Raw genomic sequence first — 24550 nt, forward strand, 5'->3', positions numbered from 1 at the left:
CTCATAACAATATGAAGAGAAAGGTATATCCCAGATGGCTGTAGAATAAGCATATTAATGCCAGTATACAAAAACAAATCACAACTATGGGCACTACAGAGATAGCAAGCTCTTGTCACACACCATGAAAGTTCTGGAGAGGGTGATTGATAAATGAATGCGCAGAACAGTAGAAAGTAAGACGGGAGATGTGCAGTTCAGATTCAGATCAGGATGCAGCATACTTGATCCAATGTCTGCACTGAGACACATAGTTGAGAAGAAGCTAGAAATGAGGAAAGATCCAATGGGGCATTCCTAGACTTGGAGAAAGCATATAACAAGGTCCCAAGAAAGCTGATTTGGGCAGTCCTGCAGTGGCTTGAAGTCCCAGAAACATTGGTAGAATTAGTGCAGGCTATGTACAAAGACCGTATGATGCAAGTATGAACAGTGTTGAGTCTCACAGTGGGGCTCCCAGTGGGAGTGGATATGTATCAGGGTTCATCTCTGTTCATACTAGTGATTAACTACATTAGCAAACAGGTCAGAGGGGATAGATAAACAAAGTTGCTGTATGCAGATGATATGGCATTACAGATAAACTTTGAGCAAGAAATTCAGCAAAGTATAGGGAAATGGAATGCAAAACTGAAGGCACATGGGATGAAACTGGGTACAGATAAGATAGTTGTAATGGCAGCAAATGGGGAAAATTAGAAGAAGCTGAGAACTGAGATAGAAAGGAAATAGTGTAACAGGTTAACAGCTTCAAGCATCTTGGATGTGGGGTTGAGGAAAAGGGATGTCCGAATGAGGAGGTCAAAGCTAGAATAAGAGGGGCTGTAGCCAAGTGATTCAGTGTGTCAGGGGTAATGTGTGACATAAGAATGCCAAGGTAACTGAAAAATAAGGTGACCAAAACAGTGGTGTGACCAGTACTACTGTATGGTAAAGAAAATTTTATTTTTATTTATTTTATTTGACATTTGTTTACCAGGAAAGTCCAGTTGGGTGGGTGCCTATTTTCATCAGTGGCCCATGAAGAAACAAAATGGTCAGTAAAGGTGGAGCAGTTGAAGAAGCTAGATGTGATGAAGATTAAGTCCCTGAGATTGGTTGTAGGATGCACACTGTGGGACGGGTGATGAAATGAGGACATCAGAGAAGAAGCCAAAGTAGCGCCAGTTGTAGAGAAGGTCTAAAAGAACAGATTATGGTGATTCAGGCAGATGTGCAGAAGACAATTTGGTGAAGAAAATTTGGGACAGACAGGAAGAAGGCAAGAGGAAACAAGGGTATGCAGCAAAGAGGTAAATGGATTGTATGAGAGAAGACCTGTGACAGTCAGGCATGACTGTAGAAGAAGGTAGGAGAGTGGCATTGAATTGAAAGAGAGAGTGACTGTTGACATAACATCCCAACACCATGTAGAAAAATGGGAAACAGGGGGGCTGCTGATGATGATGATGATAAGTGCTATGTGCAACAATATGTGAAGCATATTTTCAAATTCAAACTCACAATGTCATATATTACTTTATGTAGTAATTTTAAACTACTATAATTTGTGTTCCTATTACAGTAGGATTAAAAAAATCTCACAACTCTGCTTAGAAAAGTAGTATAATAGCTAAATGTAGCTTTCTGCATCATATGTTACTTTTTCATCCGCTATCTTGGAATAGTGCTCATTATCACAAAACACTGCTATTTTGCTAACAAGTTGAGTCCAGTCTTTTAAAATTCAATAATACAATGTCAAATGCTGTAGGTTGTTTCCTCTTTATGATGCAGTGCAAATCAAACATGCCACAGCTCCACTCGGTAAAGTACTACAAAACCACTTTTGTTTTACAGAATCATTTTATAATGGGATGCTTTGATTTTGTCAATCCTTTGCTTAGCAAACTGTAATTACAATGACCTTCACTGGCCATAATTCATCAATGTGTTATTAGTACCAGATCTGTCAAAATGGTAAGGCTGGACTGCTGGATGTAAGAATGGTGTGTCTTATTAATATGATATTGTAGTGTTTGTTTTACTGTTGTTTTTCAGGTCTGCATTGTAAGAAGACTATTGTGTGGTTGGTAGATGACATGCAGGACAAGGGAATTACCCCTTTTATCTAATGTTGTGGGTTCTCAGAGTTAGTATAAATAATGTTATGGGGATGGGAGGGTACATCGCTTCACATAAGGAGTGCAGGATGGGTTCCCCCTGCAAAAATATTGTTTCTGTAGTTTTGATAGTGTTGCATTTTTCTGTGTGTTTGATGATTTCTGCTCTGATGTTTTTGGTGGTCGATGGATTTCATCTCAGTGAATCAATATGATTCCTTTAAAATAATGAACATCACTTCTCCATATCATAAGGTGCAAAGCAAATTGTCACAGCTCCAGTTAGGTGCCCCCTGTCAGGTATCTCAGAATAACATGTTACCATAGATAGCATGATGTTGCCCTACCTGTTTCTGTTCTACAGTACATTCTCAAATGCTAGTTTCTGAAGTTATTTCAAAATGCTGTGTTTTGCTTCCCCATTATGAAAAAATGCATATTAAAGTGTCAGAGCTTCACTTGGAAAACCATGCTTCTCTTTCTATTCTGCATTGATATTTATTTATATTCATTAGTCTTTGTAGAGGCAAAGTACAGTTGTGTAAAATCATACCATAACAGTAGATGTCCTTCAATTCACTGTTGCAGTATTCTTCAATTAAGTTTTCTCCTGCCAAGGATAGCCCAATGTCCAGCCAGTATACCAAAGCCTTTAGTTCTTAAGGGTGCAGTACATCAAATGTATACTCCATATGTAGAGCATAAAGGTGACATATGGATGCAAATACTCAGAACCAAATTGCCCCATGAGGAAAAAATACCCCTGGGACAAAAGAGAATATGCACATCCAGAAGAAAAAAAGTTCAGAAAGGAAAGGAAGCAAGAGTGCCCTGACCAGGAGGAAAACAAAACACAGGGGCAAATACTTTAACAGAAGGGGGAACTGAATACTGCAATATTTAGCTGCTGTTTCTTCTAGGATATGTAGTAACATCATGTGTTTGAAATAATTGTACATAAACTCTGAATGGTTGGTTTGGATTTGAAAGCTGTTTTTGTTTGGTCAGACTCTTTAAAGAAGTTATTCAAATGATAGTTTTAAATGGTTGTCTTTATTAAAGTCTGATGAAGTGCCCATTTGTGGACGGGAAAGCGCTTACTTTCTAATAAATGTTTTTGGATTAGTTCTCCTTTTTACTGGAGGTGTTTAATTCACTGGGATATATATTGGTTCTTCATGTTCACCAGACTTAATTAAGGAAATCATTACAAGAAGCTTTGAGGTTAGTGGAGTCAATGAACTAACACTTGGAAAAGCCCCATGTATTATTTTTAAAAAGTACTGGAGTATAAAAAAATTACATCAGAAGAAAGGTAAGAATCTCAATTAAGGGGCTTAATAAGGTGGGAATATATACATAGATGAGAAAGATGTAAACATTGTTCCACATAAATGAGGGTATATGTATTAAAATCAGGGGGTATGGAAAAGCAAAGAACCCTAACCATTACAATTATTTTACCCAAAGAGTTGTTTATATGACACAATGTAGGATCTGTTCCTAATTTCACATACATTAAACAGAGAGAGCCATTAAGGACAGAATTTACAGACATCTGTTTGACATTTGAGTCCAAGATCAAAGGAATGCATTATGCAGATATATTCAAAATATGGGGGACACTTATTTGGATTTTTTGTAACTGATGTTGTTAATTTAGATATGAAAGGAGGACGATGGAAAACAAAACTAGAATTACAGTGGCAGCTAAAAACACATTCCATGGGACCACATGGTTTGAATGATTCAGTATCCATAGCATATGTTCTTAGGATGAAGGCATTTTATTACTAATAGTGATGGACTAAATTAGTACAAAATTAGAGTGACCAAATTTTTGTTTTGAGGGTTATTTATTTATATTTACATCCACCAATAAGGGGATTTATTTTAATATATTTGAAAAGGCACTGATCAATTTTATTGCATTCTTTATATGTTTTTTGATTATTAAATAATTGTATAATGTGCAGCTTAATTAACCAATTGTTTCCATGTGATTAACTTTGGGGATGAGAGTACTGGTTTTAAAAGGAAGCAGAAATATGTGCTTACCAACTTTGATGAAGTCCCATAATGTGGAAGGGCCAAAAGCGCTTAGTTTATATTCGTATTTATTTTGATTTTTAAGTGTCATAGAATAAAATAAGAATACTAAAATGCACTGTTGTGTAGTGTAACACTGAATTTTTTATGCTGTCTCCTTGGTCAAGGTTTTGGATTTTCCACTTCATACACCACCAGCAGGACTGAGCATGGTGATTCTGTCTCCTGAATGGCATTTACACCAGTTATTGAGTGTTTTAGTTGGAGTTTAGGCCCATTTCCGCCTTTGAATGCTTTTTGTTCTTACAACCCTCATCTTCTTTAACCCATGAATATAGTGTTCCTTGGTACCATTAGCACTTTCTCAGTCAACTCATCTATTATTAAGATGGTGATTTCCTCTGGAAGTCTCATATCACTGGTTTCTCAGAAGGCTAATCCTCTCCCCCGTGATCTGATTCTGTCTTTTGATTAGCTTGAGGTTGTACCTGGCTGTAGTATATATATCCTCATACCACATACACTCTCCATATAAACTCACACCTTCCTTGCGTGGTTTGGCTGACAATTACTGTTCAACCCTTTTTGATGCAGTACCTGCCTATGGTGATGGTGTTTTTTGTACCAGATATATCCCCACAGCTTCCCTGCTTGATCCAGGTGCTACACCCTTGGTTGCTTAATTCCTAGTGGGATCTGTCTCTGTTGCAGCACCCACACCTATAGCCATCTAAGACTTTCTCACAGTTTTCAAGTTCCCTTTTGAGAGCTGTAAACTTGGTCTACTTGTTCCCTAAATTGCTTGGTAGTAAGCCTCATCCAGTGCTGCTGCAGCTGGGCAGTCACTTTCTAGATTTATGACAGAACTTCATACAGCCTGAGCTCATATGCATTTCATTGCCATATGTCAATATACGTCTATGACTCTGTGGATCTTCTGTCTGCAGTTACTAAGTGGACATCGGCTGCACATAATTACCCCACTAACATGTACTATTACCCCACTATCTTGCACAAATGTACTGTCCAAGAGTCTGCCCTTTTGGGGCTCTTCCCTCTGATCAGTAAACCTGGTACTCTGCCCTACAGGTGAAGGATATAAAAATAACAATATCATATACAAAATGATAGCTCTGATTTGGTGGTTTCATATCCTTCACCATTTCCTCCATTTTCTCTTAGCCTTTGGGTCTCGAAGAGGCTATTACATTATTTTTCTTTTCTCTGCTTTCACCATTCTCCACTTCTGTTGCTCTGTGCTTGTGGTCATCAGATAGCTGGAGATGGACCCTCAATTACTATACATTGTGGTTAAAAGTGAGGGGCTAGGGTGGCCCAGGAAAGTTTTATGAGTCTGATTAAGTAACTGCTGGTCTTAGTCCTACAGTAAAGGATATGAAGCATTTAATGCATATCTAGCATCATGGTAAGTATGTAACTTTCATTGTCTACCCCCACTGTGCAGCAATATGTACTGTACAAAGCAATGCTCCTGCTGCTGTCTACTGCTCAAATACAATAAAGAAAATAAACATTACAGCATAGCCGTTTTATGCAACCACTTCCTTATCAGGTATCTTTGAATACTATTTGTTAGTACAAAAAACTCATGTACTGCCCTTCCCTTTTTAATTGATTTTTAAGAAAACAGTAAAATGTCAAATGCTGGTTTTAGAATCTTCTTGTTATTTTAAAATGCTATATACTGTATTCTCCACTGTGACAAAATGCCAAACAAAGTGTCATAACTCCACTTGGAAAACCATGTTTCCCCATCTGGTGTACATTAATATGTATTACACAAATACATTCCAATTTTACTGTCTAGTACTGGAAAAGGTATTACAGAGTACTGATATGATGCAATCTCTGTGCTGTCATTTCCTTACATTCAAAGGTTCATTATATTCAACAGTGCAATGTCAAGTAATGCTTTCTGTTGCATTTTAAAATCCGGTATTTTGCTTCCCTAACAAGTCAATATGCAAGACAACATTTTACAACAACATTAGGAAGCCTATGATCCCCATCCAGTGTGGCATGTGGTACTGCATTGCTGGGTTGCAGCACAACCACATGAACAATTGTTTTGAAATGTTTTGTGTTTTTTAAAGACTTGACTTGCTTATTCTCATGACTTGAAACTCTGCAAATGTACAGGTGTCCTGCTTTCTGAAAAAATACTATTCATCTTACTTGGCTGGACTATGTTTCAAACAACCCAGTCTTTTCAGATAATCACTGGTATAGAATAAGGCAATTGAGATAGAAAGGGTGGTTCATTGGGGTTTGCTTGGCCTGCTAGACAAAGTAGTATGCAGCCGCTTCCCATTGGCACAGGTTCCCTCAGGTTAATTGTGCATGAGGCAGTCTGAATGAAAGTGAAAGAACACCTGCTGTGGATGGTAATGTGATGGTGCAAATATGGGGGAACCATGATTTTTAATTAAATATTTTTTATTAAATAATACCATTGTGTAAAGTATGATCTCTTGTGCTGAGAATATTATTCAGTCATATTCTTCTCTTCTATTCAATACTGCCACTGCCAGCAGGTCTGTAGTCTCTGGATGAATGTGACTGAATCACATTTAAACAGGCTTTGATCTGGCTTTGCAGTGTGTGTGTGTGTGTGTGTGTGTGTGTGTGTGTGTGTGTGTGTGTGTGTGTGTGTGTGTGTGCGTATGTGCGTGTGTGCGTGTGTGTGTGTGCATGTCTGGAGGTATTGCAGTGGGTTGCACTGTATATGTGTGGCAGCAGAAAGTTGAAATACATTACTGTGGCCATTATTTATTTATTTATTTATTTATTCATTTAGTCATTCATCTGACTGACTGCCAGACATTTGAGGTATATACAATCAATAAAGTAGCCGTAATTGATGGGTACATATGTATGGAGGTTGCAGTGGGTTGCACTTAATATGTCAGAGAGCAACAAGCCAAACATTACTAAGGCCATTACTGATTTATTTATTTATTCATTCATTCATTCATTCAATCACAGACACTTAAGGAGTATATTATCAATAAAATGGCTGTGATTTGAGGGTATATACAAGTGTATGCATGTGTATATGTGAGTTTTCAAGTGTGAGGGTTACTATGGTTTGCACTGTATGTGTCTAACAGAAATGAGCTAAAAGACAGCACTGTAGATATTATTTATTTATGCATTTATTCTTATGATCACAATGAGATATCTTCATAAATAAGTACTAGGCTAGCTGCCCTTGTGGGTCATTTTAAGCCTAGCCAAGTTCCCTTCCAAATGTGAGAAGCAATCCCTGTACCTTGATTATGTGAGGTAAACAACTTAACCATTATACCAACCCCCAAACCAAATGTATTCTTCTCAGGGGACGTGGATACAGCACCAAGCAATACACACACTCAGACTGACACACACGCATGCACATGCACACACACACACACACACACACACACACACACACACACACACACACACACACACACACACACACACACACACTTCCCATGCTGAGCATTAAACCTACTACCTATCTAGTTACACAATCTGGAGAGCACTGTATTAGTCAAAAGCACCATAGTAGAAGGCTAAAATGGATAAGGGAGCTGTGTGCAAATTTAAATTAATTCTCCTCAGTGTAAGTTGATAGCATGTCAAACATTACTCACACATAGACATACACACAGACACAAGTTTCCCATGTTGACCATCAAACTTCCTACCTATCTACTTAAACAATCTAGAGAGCTCAGAATTATTCACAAGCACCACAAGAAAAGATCTGAGATATGCTCAATAAATAAGTGCCTATAATTGATGAGCAGGTCTATGTGGAGGACAGGATACAATTGATTGCATTGTGTGTCTGACAGCAATGAGCAAAAGAACAGTAATGGCCATTATATGTGTCTGTGTTTGTGTGTATTCTAGTGATTAGAATCATATATCTAATAATACACAAAGTAAATAAAGTGGATACAATTGGTGGACAAGTGGGGCAAGTGTGCGTGTGTGTGTGTGTGTGTGTGTGTGTGTGTGTGTGTGTGTGTGTGTGTGTGTGTGTGTGTGTGTGTGTGTGTACCCTTACTGGGGTGCACTGTAGAAGTCTAACAGCAACACGCTAAATTCATTACTATTAGCATTATTTATTTATTGACTGATTTATTTATTCATTCATTCATTTGATCATAAATATCTGAGGTGTACGCAGTCAATGAAGTGGCTGTAACTGGTGAATATGAGGCAGTCAATGGATGAACATGACTGAATCACATTTAAACAGTCTTTGATCTGGCTTTGCAGTTTATGTGTTTGATTGAAGCAAGCCAAAATACATTATTGTAACCATTAATAATAATTTTATTTAGTTGCAATCAGGCATCTGAGGTGTACACATTCAATAAAGTGACAAATTATAAGTACTGAGTCTTTCTTTGGTTAAAAGTGAGTGACTCCCATTGTTGTTTGATCATAGTTAAATAGTCAGTGATCTGACTGTCAGAGTTAATGCGAGTTTGAGTGAAACAAATGGAAATACATTACTTTGGCCATTATGTTTGTTTGTATTTGCTCACAGTCAGACATATGAGTTGGACACCATTAATAAAGTGGCTGTAGCCACCACATATATCTGAAATAAACTCTTTTTCTTAAAGTAACTCTACCATGTACTCTGAAGTGGAAGACCATAGCTAGAAGACTATATAGCATGACAGTAGTATATTACAAGTTATTTACGTAAAATTTTAATCATGTTCAAGGTTGATCCTCTTGTAATAAATCTCTACCACAGTCCACTTAACATTGCCCATTCAATTGCTTCCTGCAAATCTTCATTACTTTGAAGTCACTAACCTCATCTATTCCCATCCTATGTGCATTATTGTGTACTGTGCAAAGCAGTGCTCCCTTCACTGTCTTTTGTACAAAAGACTATAAAAGAGTAATGCTATGTTACTCTTAATGAATGACTTGTCTATGTCTTTTTTTTTTAGATTTAGCACTACATTATCATAATTTGTCACAGAAGTCTCATTCAATAGCATGTAGACATGTAACAGTAGGTTGTGGCTTGTGTGTGTCCTTCAGAGGGGGTGTCTGTATTATCAGCAGTGCTGCTCTGCTCTTGGTTCTTCAGTAAGTACTTGGCTCTGCCTTTTTCTCTAACTCACTGTGTGTGTGTGTGTGTGTGTGTGTGTGTGTGTGTGTGTGTGTGTGTGTGTGTGTGTGTGTGTGTCTCCATAAAAATCCAATTTTACACAGTGTAAAAAAACAGATCTTAACACATTCATTTCAGAAAATATTCATCAAAGATTCTTTAGTTACATCCTGTATGTACACTTATCTGTTTCAACTTTTTTTTTTACTAAAAGTCTGATTTATAGTCTTGAAAGTTGTGTCTGTGTGGTACTCACTGGACTTTGTTGCATTGTAGCTACCTTGTAAGACTAGTTAGGCTACAGAACAAATGATCAGAAATCCCATTCCTCAAGAAACATATATTTTTTTCAAGGATCAGAATTTAGTTAACTACTGCATGATTTGTTCAACCTTTCTATAGTATAACAAACTCTGGGGCCTGGCTTCATAGCTGGCCTTAGGCATAGGCCAACTAGGCGGCTACTTAGGGCACCACTCTAGTAGGGGTGATTTTCCAGTATTGATTTAGTGTAGCTAGACCAGGATGGGAGTACCAGGTGGTGTGGTGGGGACACCATGGAGCCCTTTTGCCTAGGTCACCAGTTGACCTAAGGCCACTCCTGCCTGGCATAACACTAAAAATATTAATTTTGTTTTTCTAGATATAGGATTTTTATTCATTCTAACAATTAACTGCCTGGTACATATCTGGTAACCTTATAAACTATATGGCAACCTTTTAAAATAAAACCAGGAAGTCAAACTTTAAAGTAATGTGTTATTTAGTATACTGAGAGAAGGCTATTGGTGATTTTCATTGTCAGTAAAAAAAGCAGCATTTAAATTATCCTAATAAGGTGAACTGTAGAATATGTCAGCAAAACAGCAGTGGCAATCTAGCATTTTTTTATCATAAAACGTTATTTTCAAGTATTTCAAAGCAAACCTATTTAACATTGTATAGGGATTTGGAATTCTGTTATACTCCACACCATACCCCAGTCAAAAGAAATCATATTAAATTGTACTGTAGTGTATTTTAACCTGCTTGTCATGTCTTATATTGTTTTTCTTTAGGTCTGTAAAGAAATTATCCAAAATAGGACCCAGTCAAGAAGAAATGCTGAAGATAATTAATATTTAATTGATTTTATTGGCATTAACAATCTCTCTTACTCTTTATCAAGTATATATTGTCTGCTTCGCAAGAAAGTTTAAAGTAGGCATTATTGCTACTGTGCTATTGAGAGAAGAAAATGACTCTTTCCTTAAGAAGCTATACAGGAACAGAACAATTTTGTTACAGTGGAGATGCAATTATTAAATGAAAATATTTGTTTATAATGTGAGTTGTACTGGCATCTCTCCATAGAGAAAACCACGTTTGTCAAATGTAAACTGAATATTTCATCTAATTCCTTGCTGTAATAGGCACTTGCCATGTTTACTCTTGATATGCAAAACGTTTTACTATTTTTTATGCAAAAAAAGCTTAGCATAAGATTTATTGTACATTACCAATGTTTAGTGATTAAACATCCCAAGATTCATGTAATTGTTTGAAATAATACTTATTTTCCAAATTTTTAGGAAACATTTAATATGCCTCTTTCTTGTTGTATTCAAATGTTGCTGGTTCTGTTTCTGCACAGCTATTATTAATGCATGAAACTTGCATTACTTCAGCAAGGCAGTAAGCCTTCAGCTGCAATCCTAGAATAGAAAATATTACAAATGACGTGCTTATAGGCAGCTTGAAAACATGCTGAAAACCTGAAACAAAAATTTTAATCATGACATAATTTGAAATGATGTCCATATGCAATTTAAACACAAAGACTGCAAAACATAATTTTCTTTACTTCACTATTTAGTTGTACAAGTCATGTTTGATATTGTGATACAGCAGAATTTGTAGCCATGGGCTACCTCTTTGTTTAATACAAATTTCAATCACATTATTTATTTATTGTTATTTTTTTTAAATGAACAAATCCAGCTGGGTGAGGCCCAGAGATGAACTTCATAGACAAAACAAATAATATACTTGAATATATATATATATATATATATATATATATATATATATATATATATATATATATATATATTGTTCATTATATAGCACACAAACATGTAATTAACTATGCAGTTCAATGAAAAATAAACAGGTACAGAGTTAGCAGCATTATGTTATCTGAAGCTGAGTATAATCACAGATGTGTGATAATATAATAATTAAAATGTCATAAACTACATTAAATACACATTTAGGTGTATTTCCATAAATAGTTTCACTTATGGCTTTGTGTTAACACCACCAAAAGCATTCTTAAACTGAGGAATGCATAGCACATTTCCAACTCCCCCCAAAAAATGTTTACAAGAAATACAACAAAACAGTATACTGAACAATGAAGGGACTATCATAGCTAACCTTGTTATGAATGTCATCATACAAAAGTCACCCTGATTCCCAATTATATGATTACTAAAGATGACAATGTAAAATATGGTTAGCAGATGTGTATAAATAATGTTGCATTGTAGCTACATTGTAAGACTTGAAAGGCTTCGAAACAAATTATCAGAAATCCCATTCATCAAGAAACAATTTTTTTCAAAGAACAAAATTCATTAAACTACTATACAGTATGTACAACCTTCCTTTAGTATAACAAACTCTGGGGACTGGCTTAACACTAAAATATATTCTTTTTTTTCTAGATAGGTTCATAGGAAAGCAGTAGACTGGCTGCCCATCTGCGCCATTTTAAGCCTAGCCATTTTCCTTTTTGGTGCTTGAATTTAACCTATTCTATTTGGTGTTAAATTAGCCTTACCCATCCCATGGTCAATAATTATACAATAAACTCTCAGTTAACCGGCACCCATGGGGATTGGTAGATGCCGGATAACTGTAGTTTCTGGTTGCTTGAGAGTAACTATTAAAAATAGGCCTGACTAATACTGCACCCTATACTGTTTGTTTGGTTTGACTTGTTCTCAGGTTGGGGAGAGAGGGGAATTTATTCCTATCTTCCTTTTTAAAACTCTAAAACTCTAAAAACATAAGGTATGTTTCTGCGGGGGGGGGGGGGACAGAAAGTGCAACACATACAACTTGTACTGTATTTCTTCGATTTTTTTCTTTTTTTGTCGGTTGCTTGAGTTCTGGTTAACTGAGAGTTTACTGCATATTACCCCTAATGAGAATAATTGGGATCATACCATTCATAATTTGAGGGGACCCATACATCTGATAAAATATTTTGGAGCTGCCATTAGGAATACAGGGGGTAGACCTGAGATAAATTTTCTATTACCCATCCACAGATCCAAGTTGCACTTGAATATGGACAGGGATTAACTTTGTTTTACATGGTTGGAGAGTCTACTCCATAGCAGCGATGTCCTCTGCAAGATACATCTGTCCCTCCAAACCATTCTGCTGATGTTGAATAAGAGATTTATATCCACAGACCAAGTATTTCTGATGCCATTCAACTAGCTGATGTGCAGTAGGTCCATCATTATAGAGATGGAGTATGCCTTGCATGAAAGACACAGCTCACCTCCTAGCAGTCTGTAAGATACCAAGTATAGTGACAGGGCTTTGAGGTAATCCATGTAGGACATATTACATAGGCCTTGTACCATTTTAGCAAGGTCTATCTCTGGCCTTTTCATTTTTTGCATGTGTCTGGACAGATACATGCCAAAGAGGGTATTATATTCAATGAATGGCCTAATAAAGGCTAAGTAAAGGGGGACAATGACATCTCTAGATCTGGATGCAATTGTTTTGTTTAAATGCTGTGCAATATACAATAACCTTTTCACAAAAGGGGACACATGTCAGTTGAAATTAGGTCAAGGTTCTTAAATCCCGAACAACTGGGTCAACTCTTATGGGTGAATTGCCAATGTGGCAGTTTCTTGAGGTAGAATACTATATAAAGAATACAATAATGCATTTTTTTACTTTGAGTTTTAGTTCACAATTCTGACACCAGTTATTTGTTTGGGACAAACCTTCCTGCAGTGTGGCTGATATGGGAATTCAATGACTGCTCCTAGTTTGCAGTTATCTGCAAACTCAGTCAGTCAAAACCCTTTGGTATTGGCTTTCACTTCAGAAAAGTACATGCCAAACAGAAGAGGTCCTGGCACAGAACCCTAAGGGACTCCACTGGTGAATGGTGTCTTTGTGGAGGTAGCTTCCCCTATTTTGATCTCCTGCATCCTATCTGTGAGTTGGCTGGCAAACCATCAGGTGACTTAGTCCCAGTTTATTTATCTTGTCTACTATGCCTGAGTGGGTCAAAAGCTTTGCCTAGGTTGAGGTATGCAGTGTGTACCATTTTACCTTCATCCATTACAGTGGTGACCTTTTCAAAAAAGTTCACCAAGCCTGAGTAAGCATGACCTGCCCTTCGTGAATCTAAACTGAGACAGATCCATTGTTTGGTAGTTCCCTATGTTTTTTACTGATTAGTTCCAAGATAAGTCTTCCCATGGCTTTGCATATTACCCTGGCCAGACTTATGGGTCTGCAATTTTTTGTGTCTGTGGAAGGGAATGACTGCAGCTGTTCTGCTTTTCCTGTTACAAAACCTGTATGGAGGCTGAGGTTGAACAGTGTTGTTTTGGGGGGGGGGTGCTAAATCATGCTTCATGCTATTTAAGATGTCTCCAAGAATATTGTAAGGAACCATTGATGCAGTATTTTAGCTTTTGATAGTACTTTTAGGACTTGGTCTTGTGTGACAGCTGAAGATGAGAGTTTCCGATATATCTTATGGGATACAGGTGAAAGAAGGGTAAAGTATGAGCTGAACTTATCAGCCAGTAGGTTCACTGTATCTTCAGCCACAGTTTAGGTAATATTGTGCACAATCAGCTCAGTGTATTTCTGTATTTTGCTTCTGAGATTACAAACATAACCAAAAAAGGTGATTATCTTTGGCTTGGGTGGCTATTTTAGCCTCAAACTTGGCTTTGGTGGATTTTTATTAAGCTCCTGAGTTGTTTGTTTATTTGATGGATCTAACATTCTTATAATTATTATTCTTAGTTTTGGTCAAAATTCTTTTCCTTTTGTTGTAAAACTTGTTGATATTTTGGATCACCCATGGGGGGTTGTTTCTGGAGTTTGGCTGTGCGTGTTCCTAAAGGATACTGTGCATGTATGCAACTGTTTGCATGCTGGTACAGTGTGGTGGTATACATTTCCATGTGCTCAATGGAGTTAACTGGGTTTGGTGAGGATTTGAAATTTAGCAATTGTATCACTTATGAGTAGATAGCTTGTCTTAGAAAAAAGTCTAAAGATACCTTGGGTGGAAGGGGTCTCTGGCTTCAATTTTATTTCAAAGAAGGTGGCTTTATGGTCAGACCTAACAAGTGACAAAGATACACGGGAGGTGATGAAAGATGCCCCCATATTATTAAAGACAAGATCCATAATGTTGATCCCCCAAGAGGGTACTCTAGCTAACTGTTCCAGAGCATTTGTATTGACAAAGTACAGAAGTGTCTGTGCTTATTCTCTAGTGGTGGTGTAGGTTTCCCAGTCTTTAGTTAGTCTAGATTACCTAGAAAATGGTATTGGGTTTAAAACTGAGAATTCAGCTCCAGTAGATAGGGGTTGTGACTTTCTTGAGTCATACAGGGAGTTCTATAGTTAGCTAATATATGATGAAGGACCTCTCTGATGGTTATTTGGACATGAAGAAGCTGTAGTGCATCATATTGCATTATCAGCCTTGATGTTAGTCTCTACTGGATGAAGACTGACACATCTCCACCCCCCCCCCCTGCACAGTAGGGGTATAAACATGTGGAAAGCATTAGAGCCCTGCACAGCTGTAGCACTTTCTGCTGTTTTAAACCATGTCTCAGTCACTACACAGTCATCTGTGTCCTTCAGGGTGAGGTGGACTTGTAGGAAGTGAAGTTTCATGTTTAGGCTCCTAACACTGATCTGTAATACTGTCTTATTTTTCTTTGCTTGCTTTGTTATATTATATATAGAATTTTTAATCATTCAAACAATTGCTGACTGACTGGTACATATCTGACAGCTTTTTAAAATATATGACAACTTAAAAAAAGCAAATTCAAGCATTTAAGTAATGTGGTATTTAGTATACTGAGAGAAGACTATTGGTGATATTCATTAACTAATCAGTAAAAAGAGCAGACATATTTAAATTACCCTAATAAAGTAAAATGGAGAATATGTGAAGGAAACAGCAGTGGCAACCTGGTATTTTTTCATCAAAAAATATTATTTTCGTGTTTTTTCAAATCAAACCTATTTAACATTTGTTTTTTTTTTTTTTGTTTGTTTTATGGATTCTGTGTTTTGTTCATACTCCAGCCCATATCCCAGTCAATAGAAATCATATTACATTTTTGGTATATTGTAACCTGACTGTCATTTCTTGTATTGTTTTTCATTAGGTCTGTAAGGGAATGATCCATTATAGGAATGATCCAAATAGGACCCAATCAAGAAGCCAAGCTGAAGACAATTCATGTTTAATTGATTTTATTGTTATTAACAAGCTCTCTCAAGTATATATTGACTGCTCCTCAAGAAAATTTAAAGTAGGCATTATGGCTACTGGGAGAAAAAAAAGACTTTTTCCTTAACAAGAAGCTCTACAGAAATAGAACAATTTTTGTCACAGTGCAGATGTAATTATTAAATCTATATATTTGTTTATATTACGAGTTGCACTGGTATCTCTCCATAACGACAAATACACATCTGTGTCAAATGTAAACTTCATATTTCATCTTATTCCTTGCTGTAATGAACGCTTGCCAGATTTACAATTGAGATGCATAATATATTGTTATGCTTTTATGCAAAAAAATGCTTAGCTTAAAATTTATTGTGCAAATCATGTAAGATTTTGTGCAGCAGAGTTTGTAGCCATAGGCCATCTCTTTATTTAATAATAATTAAATATCTGAAGATTCAAGTAAATGTAAGAAGCAATAGTTCTTTTCCTGTATTGTAGGAAATATGTAATATGTCTGTTTCTTGCTGCATTCACATGTCACTGGCTCTGTTGCTACACACGTATTACTAATGTATGAAACTAACATTACTTCAGCAAGACAGCCAGCCTTTAGTTGCAGTCTAGAAATGTTAAACTTTATGTGCGATACCGCCATATATTAGGCAGCCTGTGAACATCAAAAATTGTAATCACAACATGTCAAATAATGCTTATATACCATCTAAACATGAAGACTGCAAAATATAATTTTCTTTAATTCGCTGTTTAATTGTATAAGTCATATAAGACATTGTGGTACAGCAGAGTTTGTAGCCACAAGCCATCACTGTGTTTAATAAGAATTTCCAATCACATAATTTATTTGTTTGTTTATTTATGTATTGCTACTTTTTTAATGAAACAGGTCCAGCTGGGTGAGGCCTCGAACATGAACTCTACAGATAAAACAAATGAATAGGTTTGTATTTAAGTATGAAAAGTGTATTGTTCATTATGTACCACACATTTTTTGATGTTATTTATAAAAGATAAACAAAACAGGTACAGCGTTAGCAGCATTATGTTATCTGAAGCAGAGTATAATCACAGAAGTGTGATAATATAATAATTAAAATGTCATAAACTACATACATACACGTTTAGGTTTATTTCCATAAATAGTTTTACTTATGGCTTTGTGTTAACACCACCAGAAGCATTCTCTTTCACTCCAATGGAGTTCAGGAAGTTTGCACTGTAACTTCCAATGGGCAGAGCCTAAGCCTTCTGACAGAATCAAATTATGTCCTCACATTTCAAACAAATGTTCATATCTCTGGAACCATATGGGGTTATGAAAGGAGTATAATGGCAAACCCTTCAGCACAAACTATTTTTATAGTGGTAGTATTCTTTAGGTTCCAGGTCTTAAACTGAATTTTGTAAGTCACAGTAAACACAGTGGGCCAGATTTATGAAGGCTTGCACAGAGTCTAAGAGTAGCGTAAGACAGCAGACAGTCAATATCTCTGCCGAGCGATCCAGCAATAGCCGGCAGGGGCGTGCATGAGAGCTTCTAAAGCTACTCTTGCATGGACAGTGTTACGGTATGCAAATTACCTCATTTGCTGCTGAAAGCTATGCAAATGAGGTAAATTTGTGATCCAGGAAACACTAACCTGTATGTGGAAGAGTAGTGTTATTTGCATAAATGTACTCCGTTGGTGATGGAGTATCATTCTGCAAATAGCTAAACGGAGCTATGACAGCTCCAAATAAAGGATGCATCTAGTTGAGGAAGCATGCCAATGGCCAAATATAAGGCCATTGGCATTTGCAAATGTTGTAAATCCTTAAAATCCATTTTTTTCCCCGATCGCTGATGTTTAAGCGTATCTCAGCGCCACGTAAATGTGCTGGGCTTTAAATAAAATTAAAAAAATTGAAAAATAGCCAAAAATGGGCATTTTCACTAAAAAGCTTGTTCTGCCATGCAGGTGAATGGCAGGCCAAAAACAACATGGCCACTGAGTAGTGGTTGCTAAGGGGGGGAAGCTCAGTGTGAGAGATGTAACCAAGCATTAGTAGGCAATCCTATGCAAATGAGGATAAGGATAGTGAATCCCAATTTTCCCCGGCATGTGAGCCATGTCCCTAGAGTGTAAGTGTAGGAGTAGGGGAGTAGTAGAGTAGAAGATAGGTGACATCATGAGGGGTTATGTCTGAAAGACTGTAAGCTTACTGGAGCACAGTGGCTTGAGTTCGCCCTGAGTTGCTCAGGATGGCAAGAGGCATGTCTACAGTTGTTCTAGCTGAAAACAAGAAACCAAAGGTGTATGCCCTGGATATATCTGAAATTTCTTGTAAACGGGCACACAGCGTGTGCGTGCATGTGCGCCCGTGTCTGCGTGTTTGTGCGGCACTGCCCTGGGTGGAAACAGAAAGGGAAAAGGAAGGAAAAGAAGTAGTAGAAAGTTAACCAAGGAGAACTAGCAGAGCTGCCAGGTGAAATATATCAGAATCAGCCAATTACACAGGCCGTAGACTAGCCCAGCACTTTACACTCTGCAAACAGCAGTCTGCCCTGTTTTTTCCCCAAGAACTCTGCAACACTGCAGTATACAAAGAGTGAAAACTTAAAAAGCTTAAGTCAGACAAAATGTTAGGGGCTGCTATTGCTATCATAAACCAACATGTGCAAGATGCTGAGGGTGGTGATGTTGTGAATGCTGCTGAGCAACCCACAGTGAGGAGATGGAAAAGAGTGAACAGACCAAGGGTAACCTACCAGGGGCTACATGAGCTGGAGATAGTGGAGCACTATAGAGTGGACAGAGACCTCCTGCAGCAAATTGTTGAGCTGTGTCGGCCATGCCTCACACACAGAACCAACAGAGGGGAACCCATCCCAGTGGATATCAAGGTATGTGTTGGCCTACGAATACTAGCTACAGGTACCTTCCAGAGACCAACTGGTGATATGATGGGGGTTTCACAGGCATCAGCATCCAGGGTACTGCACCAGTTCCTGGATGCCATGTCAGCACATGTCGGTGACCACGTATATTTCCCCAAATCCCATGAGGCATTGGCCAGCAATATGCATCTTTTCCACCAAATAGCAGAATACCCTGAGGTAGTGGGTGCAATAGACTGCACGCACATACACATCAAAGCACCACCCGGTGAGCAGGGTAGGGTCTACATCAACTGCAAGGGCTTCCCCTCTATCAACTGCCAGGTTGTGTGCGATGCCCAGGGCATAATAATGAATGTGTGTGCTGGCTGCCCTGGAAGCTATCACGATTCCCACATCTGGCATCTGACGCAGCTGTACCAGAGATTTGCCAATGGGGACATCCCTGACTGTCACCTAGTGGGGGATGCTGGATACGCACTGGAGCCGTGGCTGATGACACCCATCAGAAATGCACACACACCCGAACAAGAACTCCATAATGAGGCACACTCACAAACAAGAAACATCATTGAGTGTGTGTTTGGGATGCTCAAGTCACGGTTCCAGTGCCTGGACACATCTGGTGGAGCCTTGCAGTACTCACCAACTACATGTACCCAAATTGTCATGGTATGTGCCATGCTACACAACATGATCCTGTGAAAACAGCTGCAGCAGGAACAGCATGGGGCAGGGCCAAACAGCCCCCCACCATTGCCAAACAGCCCCCCACCATTGCCAAGGCCTGCACAGGCACAGCGTGACTCGGAGGAACAACCTGAGCCTGCCCCAGTAGGCAGAAGGAGGTGTGCCCAGTATGCCTTGGCCTTAGCAAAGAGGCAACACATAGCACATACACTGACTCAGTAGGAACCCTGGAAATGCCACCTCTCTCTGACTCGCACATGCAATAAAAGGAATGCCTAACTTGACACTACCTGTTTTCAAACATGTATAGGGAGTGTACTATGTGCATCCAACATAGGCAGCCCTGCAGCACCACCTGAGGCATGATTGCCCTATTTTAAGCAATATAAAGCACTGTTAAGCACATTTTTACCACTATTTAGCATATTTAAACACAATTGCATGGAGCTGCACACCGTGCTAACTAGCGCAACGTTGAGCAATGTTGGGCAAAGTCGGGCAAGGTTAGACAAAGTTGAGCAAAGTCAGGTAAACATGCTCACACCTGCTTTACTGTTTCTTAAGCAGTCTGGTCTGCCCAGCAGGAAACAAAAAAGCAGTGACAGGGCTCGAACTGAGGATACTGTGCACTATAGTCACAGTACTGAACCACTAAGCCATGACAGCATTTCACTGGCACAGACACAGCAGGACAATTGTAGACTAATGCAAACACAAACAAATGCTGTATCATGCCCTCTGAAGAGGCATATGTGTAACTTCTCCCCAGGCCTATGCAGACAGATAGCAGGCCAGGCAGTGTGATGTGGGTTGGGTAGGCTATGAAGTCACAAACTAATATACGTGAAATTGGAAGTTAAGATCTGTAGTACAGTAGTATGCCTCAAGCCAGTACGATAGGTAACAGTACAGACTGAAATGGAGCACCTGACATAGCAGTGCAGGCCTAGCAAATGTGTATAAGTGTCAGGTGAACCCCCTCATCCTATGTAAACCCACAGTAGCAATCAGGTGTGCCCCCTGGGTAGAAATGTACAACTAATAGCTGTCCCCCCTGTATGTAGAAATGTTGATAAGTCTATGCAAAGTGATTCATGGAAGCCCTGCAGGCGCAGTGTGCTTCCTGTCGATGTACAACACAAAGGTGAGCCCTGAAGTAAAAACCAACTTGATTTTTCACACACATATAGTATATATGTCCATACTGGGCATGCTCACATAATAAATTTAGCAAATTTCAGTCAGCAACATACTGAAAGGTCATACTGGGCATGCTCACACACTTAGGCCATGTCTGAGTACAGCAGTGGGCCACACATATCTGGCAGTTGCAGCGTTTACCCCAGAAACTTGTCACTATTCATCAATCCTGCCTTGCGCACACAGTTATATGAAAACAGACCCATATAATATATTGGACTCCTGTCATAATCAAGCTATGTACTACAAGTACTTAAGTTGTTCAAAGAAAGTGAAAATTCAAAGAAGATCAATAAATCTCCAATCAGTATCATCAATAAACAATGAGCACTCCTAACATTATCCAATCCATGTTCTGGAAAAAATATTGTCAAAGAGTCCATAGAGAACCATGAAGCTTTCTTTTGCTATGTCATAAATATCAATTTAAACTCATATATGTTCTGAGTCAGTGCAAACTGTAAATGAATACATGTACATGACTGACATTGCCAACATCTTGTCAGACAGGTTCATACATATTTACCCCCCCCCCCTCTCACTGACAAAAGGGCCCATTATCATACCTGGAGATTGTAAAAACCCAGAAATCACATGGTTAAACAGCTCTTTCCAAACCTAAAAACACAGCATCTGTGGGATGACATGGTTTCCCTAGCTGTGTCATATGTGAACTCCAAAACAAACAGACCCTGCACCTGAAGAGTCTGTTGAGACTCACCCTCTGTACAGGATATTAAACTGTTGAATGGGTTACAGCAACATTTGGCACACTCTACAAGCGTTGGTGCACAACAGACCCTGAGAACTATTGTCTTATAAGCTTACTAAGCCTGATCTGCAAGGCCATGGAGTCCATCATGATGGAACTCATAAACAGAGCTATTGGGAGCCTACAAACACCCAACCCTACCCATTTTGGTTTGGTCAGGGGCAGATCTTGGTTCCCAAACCTGCTAGACTGTTTTCAAGGCAGTCACCCAGGACATACATCAATGAAATGAGCTACACATGTCCCACATAGACCTTGAAAAGCCCTTTTCCAACATCCCAGACACATGTTGTATCCACAAAATCAACAACCTGTGCATAAATATGTATGTCATCTGATGGATTGCCAACTGGGGCACAGATAGATCCCACAAGGTAAGAATTGTGGTCTCCTGTTCAAGCTGGTAACAACTGCTGTCCCCCATGGCTCAGTGCTGGGACCCCTCCTGTCTGCTGTATACTTTTCAGAAATACAGTCAAACACACGAGGGCTATGTTTAGCAAAGTTTGTGGATGACTGCAAAAAAGTTGTCATAATCAATGTTTGGGACAACAGAGACATCCTTAAAAAAGGCCTCAGTCAGACAGATGTGGTGTCAAAATTATGGCCTCAAGCGACAGTCATACAAATACCACATAGGTGCCAACACCTTAAATATGGAGGTGATAATAAGGGATCTATGGACACATGTGGATAGTCATCTCTACTTCCAGAAACACATTCACAAAGTGGTTAGAAAATCATGCTATGTGTTCCCATAAATTGACAAGGTCTTTGCATGTAGGTCAAAGGAGGTTCCCTCTACCCATCAGTCATCAGACCCGTCAGAGAGTACCACAACACACTTGCGATGAATCTGACTAGGCACCTTCAGCAGCTGGAAAGACCACTGAAGTACCTCAACAAGAGGATTACTGGCCTCAAACAGTTGCCCCATGCAACAAGACTGAATTTAACTCAATCTGTACTCTGTTGCATATTGTCTATTCAGGAGATCTCTGCCCAACAGACAGGTCCATGTCCAATGCAGAACTGATGTACATGCGCTACCTGAAGTAAACCCAAGCACACTGTACCACATGCTCTAGGGATATCATCATCACAACATTAAATAGAACATGTTGGAGGGATGCATTACTAACTCACAGACTTCCCTTGCTGTGGAACAGGCTCCCAACCGACATTAAGTCGAGATCCTCACTGACACTCTTCCAGAGGAGCCTTGATGAGTGTATGTGAAACTGAACTGTCACACTATGGATCACTTCATCAGCTCTACTACACAGAGGCCTAGGTAACTAACTCCATGGGTGGTGATAGCTGCACACTCTGGCCATACTAATATATGCCTTCAGGCAGATAGCCTATTACCTACCTATGTACCTATACATATATATATATATATATATATATATATATATATATATATATATATATAGGGGAACACAGTATAATAAGCCAAAGATGGATGGGCAGAGATGTGTTTAAGAAGGTGACCATGACAGGAAGCCATCCAGGACTGTCCCACCCAGCACACATCCCAATGGCACGAAAGACATGAGGTGCACATCTCTCCCACTGTACATAACAGCCACCAGTATCTGTAAGCATTACAGTGTATGTGGTCCATGTGCCTGCTGTATAACATGACTGTACAATGAAGTACACATCTACTATCTGTAGACATGTACCTGTCACATAGGTTCATAGGTATGTAGTAGACTATCTCCATGAAGGTATATATCAGCCTTCACAAGTTGTGCAGCTTTCACCACACCATTGGGTAGTCTCCCAAGGCCTAGTTCTAATAGTCAGCACCCTAAGCCCCTTTCTAGTGGGGCTGCTGATGTGATGCCTGGCATGAATTGTCTGTTTCCCATCCACTCATCAAGGTTCCAATTGAAGAGTGTCAGCAAGGGGTTCTGTCTGATGTACATTGGGACTCTGTTCCACAGTAAGGCAAGTGTCTGGGATGGTACTCTATCCCACCAGCATGTTGTATTCATTGTTGTGATGAGGTTCATATCCCTGGAATGTGTAGGACGACTCAATGTTGTTATCTGTAGATGGAGCATGTTCAACAGTTATGTGCTGGACATGGCTCTGTATGTTAGGCAGAGTGTGCCTCTGAGAAGGCAGTGCACAATGAAGAACAGATTTAGTTTTACCAGTTGTGTTGCATAACACAACTGTTTGAGGCCAGTAATCCTCTTGGTGAGGTACCTATGTGGTCTCTACAGCTGCTGGATATGCTAAGTTGAGTACATCCAAAATGGTGCACTGTACTCAATGATGGGTCTGATTACATAAGAGTAGAGTGCCAACACTACCTCTTTGGATCCTGATGCAAACCCTTTGTTGATTAGGTGGGCCACATAGGATCTCCTAATTACTTTGGCAACATGGTTGTCAAAGGAAAGATGACTATCTACTTGTGTCCCCAGATCCCTTATCACCTTGTCATTTTAAGGGGGTAACACCTATGTGGTAGTTTGTGGGTATTTTGTTTTCAACAAAGAGGATCACTATGCATTCCTCCACAGTGAGCTTGAGGCCATGATTCTGACACCACACATCTGTCTCATAGAGTCCCTTCTGGAGAATATGTCTGTCATCCGGGGAATCTATTATGGCAAACACTTTACAGTTCCCAGCAAACTTAGTCAACCACAACCCTCCTGTGTTGGCATGTATATTTGAGAAGTCTATACCAAACAGGAGGGACCCCAGGACTGAACCCCGGGGGACACCAGTCATTACCTGTGTAGAGTCTGACATGTAGCCAGCAACTCTTAATGTGTGGGATCTATCTGTGAGCCAGTTTGCAATCTATCTAGTGATGTATGGATTCATGGCCAGGTTGGTGAGGTCATCTATGATATCTGACTGGGGAATGGTGTCAAAGGCCTTAGTGAGGTATAGGTAGGCTGTGTTGTGCTCATTTCAATCATCTGTAGCCTGGGGAACTGTCAAAGAAATCCTCCCAGTTCAGGAGACGTGGTCTGCATTTGACAAAGCCAAACTGGGTGTCCTCAACTGTGTGAAGGTTCCCAATCTCTGTATTGTTGACTTCCATTATGATTGGCTCCATTGCCTTGCAGAACACACTCGTCAGGCTCATAGAGCATGAATGCCAAGGGGTTTTTCTGGCCCCATCCCTGTAGAGTGTGAAGAA

At 39.1% G+C, this 24550-nt stretch overlaps 1 protein-coding gene across 1 annotated transcript in view; it reads left to right on the forward strand.

The window, feature by feature from the left end:
• The window catches only part of LOC122807145 (guanine nucleotide-binding protein G(t) subunit alpha-1), a 766105-nt gene extending 749255 nt beyond the window's left edge, over nt 1–16850 (forward strand). The window contains exon 9 of the mRNA XM_044078158.1: nt 15750–16850. The gene's annotated coding sequence lies outside the window, so the exon portion shown is untranslated. The remainder of the gene's footprint in view (nt 1–15749) is intronic.
• Nucleotides 16851–24550: the final 7700 nt, after the last annotated feature.

This window comes from Protopterus annectens, chromosome 7.part0, assembly GCF_019279795.1.
Source record: "Protopterus annectens isolate FY-2018-M chromosome 7.part0, PAN1.0, whole genome shotgun sequence".
Classification (NCBI taxonomy): Eukaryota; Metazoa; Chordata; order Ceratodontiformes; family Protopteridae; genus Protopterus; species Protopterus annectens.